Source organism: Thamnophis elegans, chromosome 4, assembly GCF_009769535.1.
Source record: "Thamnophis elegans isolate rThaEle1 chromosome 4, rThaEle1.pri, whole genome shotgun sequence".
NCBI classification, from domain to species: Eukaryota; Metazoa; Chordata; class Lepidosauria; order Squamata; family Colubridae; genus Thamnophis; species Thamnophis elegans.
This window is the reverse complement of record NC_045544.1, coordinates 139,725,642-139,732,347: the sequence shown is the minus strand read 5'-3', so window position 1 is coordinate 139,732,347 and position 6,706 is coordinate 139,725,642. Positions and strand designations below refer to the sequence as shown.

The window sequence follows — 6,706 nt, the reverse complement described above, 5'->3', positions numbered from 1 at the left end:
ACACGCTAGTTTTTTTTTCTTTTCCCTTCTTTTTTCGTTTGTTATAATTTTGCACCAGTGAGGTTAAAGCCAATTTCATTGTATTTAAGTACAATGACCATAAAGATTATACTTATACTTAAAGGTGGGTGGGCTTCCACTCCCAGAATCCCCCCAGCCAGCCATGTTGCCTTGGGAATTCTTGGAATTGAAGTCCATCCATCTTAAAATAGTTAAGTTGTAAACACTGCCCTGCAGAACACAATCATCGTTTTCTCAGTTTTTAGCTACAGCCATGGATGGAACAGGTTATTTTGTACACTTCATTTAGCAAAGTGCATCGTGCAATATACATCTTCTTTAAGACACGTCACCCATAACACAAACCCCCTTCCCTGAATCCGTGTTTTTCATCATAATATTCGATATATAAGGACATATCCTCGACGTTCCTCTCGCCAAGGGCTGCATTAGCTGAGCCGTTTCTGGGAAAATGCCGGACGATCAAAATTAATGGCTTGCTTTACAGGGCTGCCTTCCAACACAGCAATATATTTTGATCGGAGGAAAATATTGTGTAGGGTTGATCTACTTCCCGGCTGCTGATAAGGAAAACAAAAGAAAGATATTTATTTCAGCTGGGCCACAACAATTCCTGTTCTCAGAAAAGAGGGGGAAATCCTTCACAGGATGCATGAATGCAAACAGGTTTTGTGCCTTGGCTTAGCCCCAAAGGAGAACTCAATCATGGCTATTTCCCCCCCCCCCCCCTTTAAATAAACAAGGGCTTCCCACATCTCACTTTCTGTGTATTGTCTTCTTGGTATCAACTCTTGCTGACCTCAATTGACCTCAATTATTTTGTGATAAATCTGTGTCGGTATTTTAGCTCAGTATTTTTTCAATTTTGGAGACTTTAAGAGGGGAGGACGTCCACTCCCAGAATTCCCCAGCCAGAATGCTTTCAGAGGGGAGGACTTCCACTTCCAGAATTCCTCAGTCAGAATGCTTTAAGAGAGATGGACCTCCACTCTCAGAATCCCCCAGCCAGAATGCTTTAAGAGGGGAGGACTTCCACTCCCAGAATCCCCCAGCCAGTATGCTTTCAGAGGGGAGGACTTCCACTCCCAGAATTCCCCAGCCAGCAGGCTTTAAGAGGGGAGGACTTCCACTCCCAGAATCCCCCAGCCAGTATGCTTTCAGAGGGGAGGACTTCCACTCCCAGAATCCCCCAGCCAGCAGGCTTTAAGAGGGGTCAAAACTCACTGAACAACTTCCTTACTTGCTATGACCAGTGGTAGCCATAAATTGAGCAGTATCTGCTGCATAAGATGCACAGACATTTCTACCCCCTTTTGAGAGACAAAAAAGTGTGCTTTTTTGTGGCTTTTTATGAAATATACTTTTTTTTATTTTCCACTTTCATAACATATAATCACATGTATACTATTACATAGCCAATATCCTATTGTATTAAGTAGTAATTACATCAGTTCCTCTTGTCATCAGCGCCCAGAAAGGTCCTTTTCTACTCCCCCTTCCTTTCTCCTTCTCCTCTCTCTTCATTCCTCTCCTCCTTATCCTCCTCATCTTCCCCCCCTTACCCTCTCTCCTATCCCTCTCTTCCCATCTTTCTTCTCTCCTCTGTTTCCCACTCTTCCTCTCTCCTATCCCTCTCTTCCCATCTTTCTTCTCTCCTCTGTTTCCCACTCTTCCTCTCTCCTATCCCTCTCTTCCCATCTTTCTTCTCCCCTCTGTTTCCCACTCTTCCTCTCTCCTATCCCTCTCTTCCTATCTTTCTTCTCTCCTCTGTTTCCCACTCTTCCTCTCTCCTATCCCTCTCTTCCCATCTTTCTTCTCCCCTCTGTTTCCCACTCTTCCTCTCTCCTAGCCCTCTCTTCCTATCTTTCTTCTCTCCTCTGTTTCCCACTCTTCCTCTCTCCTATCCCTCTCTTCCCATCTTTCTTCTCTGTTTCCCACTCTTCCTCTCTCCTATCCCTCTCTTCCTATCTTTCTTCTCTCCTCTGTTTCCCACTCTTCCTCTTATTGGTGTATTTCAGCTTCTGAAAAAACTCCATTCTATGTTGATGGTATTTATGCTTCCATATCAATATACTTAACATATCTTAGTTTTAAAGAAAAAATAAGAGAAGACAGTATAGATGTGCAATCATATTACATTAAAATCTAACACCCCCGTCAAACCTAATATAGATCCCTCCCTCCCCCCCTCCCCCCCAACCCTCCCCCCCAGCCTTCCCTCCCCCGACTTCCCAGAACCCATACACGGTATAAATCTTTAACAAAAACAGTCTAAAATATATTGGAAAAAAGAATAAAAAATGTATCTTAAAAAAGTGCGTCTTATGGAGCGAAAAATATGGGTAAATCATAAAGATACAAGCCACAAAGTTAAAGTCATAAGTCGAAAAGGCGATAGGTAATGGGAAGGATGTGAAGAAGAATACTAATACAGCCTTAGTAAATAGTTGGACAGTGTTGTGGGAATGAGTTGTTCAGCAGAGGGATGGCAGGGAGGGAAAAGTGTCCTTGTGTCGAGTTGTTCTGATGTGCAGTGCCCTATCACAGTGATGGCTAACCTTTTCAGCATGGAATGCCAAAAGCATGTGCGTGCACATTCACACCCATAATGCAATGCATGCGCGACTCACCCGGCAACCCCTGCGCATGCACACCTGACTCCCCCACATGCCCTCCACCCCACACATGTGGCTGTGAACCCCGCGCATGCACACACAAACCCTTGTATGTGCCCCACCCCCATGCATGCACAGCAGAGACCCGAAAACCAGCTGGCTGACGGGAGGCGTGCACGTATGCGCAGTGGAGCTGAACTAGGGCGAGATACGGCTCTGTGTGGCACCTGTGGCATGCGTGCCATTGGTTCGCCATCACGGCCCTATAGCGGCGTTTTGAGGGTAGACGTTGAAACCATTTATGCCCAGGATGTGAGGGGTGTGTAAATATTTTCACAGCCCCCTCTGAAAACTTAACACCAACCTAACTCAGGGGACACAAGCATTCTCGCAAGGATCAGGAAAAAACATGTCACAAGCCTGCGGATTCTGGTGTTTTTTTGCGACTTGTGACAGGCGGTGGTTGAATGCAGAGAGGCCGCCTACATTATCGGTGTCTCTAACCACAATCCTGAGGCGGAGCGGATGCCCACATCTGACAGCTTGGCCTTCTGATCTCATTTGTCTTCTGGCGCTCGGCACTCCGACTGTTTCCTCTACCTCCTTCTCAGTTACGTTTACAACATCCTAGCTGGCAGAGATACTCCAGGCTTCCCTGCGGTGGGTGGAACCTCTGATCTTCCTCCCTGCCTTCCACCGATCTTGCGGTGAGGAGGTTGTGTCGAGGGTTTAGCCGTACCTTAAAATCACGTCCATTTCTTACATTCGCCTGCTAAACTCGGTCGCTGAAAGGACTCTAAAAATCTGGGGGGCATTGTGGAAACCAACTTGTCGGCGAGTATCTTCTTAGTAATCTGAATAGCACCGTGCCTGCAAAAGGATTCTAAAGATTTAGAGGGCAATTAGGCACCGTGGAAACCAACGTGTCGGTGAGTATCTTCTTAGTCATCTGAATAGCATCATGAAAACCAACTTGTCCGTGGAGTATCTTCTTAGTAATCCAAATAATCTCATCCAAACCATAAAATAAGACCGTTACAGGAATGAGATGAGTTTTAGAGCATGGGCAGACGGCACCTTGGGCGGTAGGAACAAGGCTGACTTAACAGTTTCATTTTAGACAACAGGCAGAAAAATATGCTGTTTATTTTTCGCTTTGCTACTATAGGGATGTATTTCCTTTAGATGGGCAGTGCATCTATTTAAGGGGTGGGGGCTGAACCGGTGGGATTTCTGCCTGATGCAGAACCCGCTCTCCCCTTTTCCAAGACCAGGGAGGTAAGAAGGGGCTTATTTGAATCAGCGCTTCTTCAATTTAATTCCCCCACCCCGTTCCCAGTTGTCTACATTACAGAGGATGCCAAACGGCATCTCATCCACAAGGTTTATATTGATTGACGTTTGTTTTAAGATCGACATCCTTGTTTGATGGCGTTTTTGATACTGGATCATTTTTCAACATACCGTAACATGATATAATAATTCTGAGTTGGTGGGTTTCTGAAAGGGTCTTAAGGGACCGCTCCCTTCAAGGCATCCTAAAGACCACATTTTAAGAAATACAGATTTGAAATACAGGTTGTTGACGATGTTTTCAAATTGCCCAGGAATGTTATTTTTTTAAGGGTTGCAATCAAATAATCTGGCCACCCCACTTCTCAAATGGGGGTGTGTGAGGGTTTGGGTTCCCTTAATTCATTTGAAATATTTTTCTGCCCGTGGAAAGTGACATCCCTGTTGCTGATCTCTCTGGCTTCCGCTTGTGTTGGCTTGCTGCACACACACACACACAACGTAGGCAAATTGCAAGCCCACAAGGAAGCAGTGGGGGGGGGGGTTGTAAGGAGGCTTCTTCAGTTGGGGGAGGAGGGGAGTTTCTCTCAGGAAGAGCAATTGAGAAGTTGCCACTCAAAGTCACGAGCTGCCAAAGGAAGATTTAAGTTCCTCAAATGACAATGCTTTGCTCTCTTGAACAAGGGGGGGTGGGGTGGGGTTTCCCTCCCCCCCCCCCCCGTCGCCTGAGGACTAGCAGCTTGGATACTTCTCCCTGACTTCCTTCTCCTTCACCTCCCGTTGCTGTTCCTTTCTTCCATCCCCATTCTTTCCTTTTTTTTCTTCTTTCAACTCCTCCCTCCCTCCTCCCTCCCCCCTTCCTTCCTTCTTTCTTTTCCAAAAGATACAATGGGCTCACAACCTCAGTTGAGTAAGACTTCCTGTCTGTCACACCCTCCTTGTCTATTCCATTCCATATTTTCTAGTCTATTCTGCTCTGTTCCGTTCCATTCCGTTCTATTTATTCTATTCTATTATTTTCAAATTCTATTTTTTTATTTCTCATATATACATTCACAATTATATAATCTCATAACTGTTGTTAATAAAATGTATTTATAACAATTTTTCTCCCCTACAGTTGACAATATAATTGAGATTGCTTTCTTACCATCCCATACACCCATCTTATTTTACAACAATCCTACTTCTTCTTCCTTCCCTCCTTCCTTCCCTCCTTTCTTCTCTCCTTCTCTCCTTCCTTCCCTCCCTCCTTCCTTCCTTCCCCCTTCCTTCCCTCCTTTCTTCTCTCCTTCTCTCCTTCCCTCCTTCCTTCCCTCCTTCCTTCCCTCCCTCCTTCCCTCCTTTCTTCTCTCCTTCTCTCCTTCCTTTCCTCCTTCCTTCCCTCCTTCCTTCCCTCCTTCCTTCCCTCCTTTCTTCTCTCCTTCATTCCCTCCTTCCTTCCCTCCTTTCTTCTCTCCTTCTCTCCTTCCTTCTCCCCTTCCTTCCCTCCTTCCTTCCCTCCTTCCTTCCCTTCTTCCTTCCCTCCTTCCTTTCCCTCCTTTCTTCTCACCTTCTCTCCTTCCTTCCCTCCTTCCTTCCCTCCTTTCTTCTCTCCTTCCTTCCTCCTCTCCTTTCCCTTCTCTCCTTCCCCTTCCTCTCCTCTGCTCTTCCCCTCTTCTTCCCTTTCCTCCCCTCCCTCCTACTCTTGCATTCCCTCCGTTTCTTCCTCTGCTTTTCCTTCTCTCCTTTTCCTCTCCTTTCTCCCCTCCTTCCTATCTTTCCTTCTACTCCTCTCTCCGTCCCCTCTTTCCGTTGTTGTGTTTACATATTTTCCTCTTCAGGGGGTGACCTGATTCTTTTTTTTTTCTTTTCTTAATTGAAGGTTATAAAAAAAGGCCAGATTTACAAAATACAAAATACAAAAGAGAGATAAAACTCTTTACCTATTTACAGCGCAGACGGCGCTGTTCATCTCACATAGTTCATCTCACCTTGCCTAGTATAAGACTAGGTTGCTAATTCCATGCAGGTACTTATAACGGATTTTTCCTATCAGATCATCAAGTTTTTCCAACACTGTGGTCTAATGATATTACTTGTAGGTGAATTCTCACCTCTAATACATTTCTTCTCTCATTTGTCCCTTAGTCTTTGTGTATTGTATATTTAAGTTGTTGCTTAAGTCATTTTAAGTTAGTCAGCTATCTCATTTTATATCTTGATTCTCATTGTCTTTCTTATCAAACCATTTATATAATTTCTCCCAGACTTTGTAGAAGTCTGTGTCTTCTTTTTCGTTAATCAGCATTGTCAATCTATTCATTTCCGCTATTTCTAAAATTTTATTCATAACCATTGTACTAGTGGGGGCATTTTCTTTCTCCCAATATTTTCAAATTCTATTCCACTCCGCTCCACTCCGTTCCGTTCTATTCTATTCTATTCTATTCTATTCTATTCTATTCTATTCTATTCCATTCCATTCCATTCCATTCCATTCTATTCTACTCAGCCAACTCAGCGATGCAGTAGAATGTAATTGATTGATTGATTGATTGATTGATTGATTACATTTATATGCCGCCCTTTTCCCCGAAGGGGACTCAGGGCGGCTCACAATTCAATCAGGGAAGGAGGTACAGACAGGGGGATAAAAAAGACGAGACATAACAATACAAAATTTAAAAACACACAACAACCATACCATTCAAGAAGGGGGGCAAAAACTCTTTAGCCCCAGACCTGTCGGAACAGCCAGGTTTTAAGGGCTTTGCGGAAGGCCTGGAGGGTGGTGA

General features: G+C 44.6%; 1 protein-coding gene across 4 annotated transcripts in view; it reads left to right on the top strand.

Annotated features, from left to right (window-relative positions):
* The first annotated feature begins 3,225 nt into the window (after nt 1-3,225).
* TRPV2 (transient receptor potential cation channel subfamily V member 2) overlaps nt 3,226-6,706 on the top strand; it is a 34,983-nt gene continuing 31,502 nt past the window's right edge. For 3 of the 4 annotated variants that reach the window (XR_004255323.1, XM_032216967.1, XM_032216969.1), the window contains exon 1: nt 3,226-3,565. The gene's annotated coding sequence lies outside the window, so the exon portion shown is untranslated. The remainder of the gene's footprint in view (nt 3,566-6,706) is intronic. The other variant, XM_032216968.1, reaches the window with a different exon arrangement.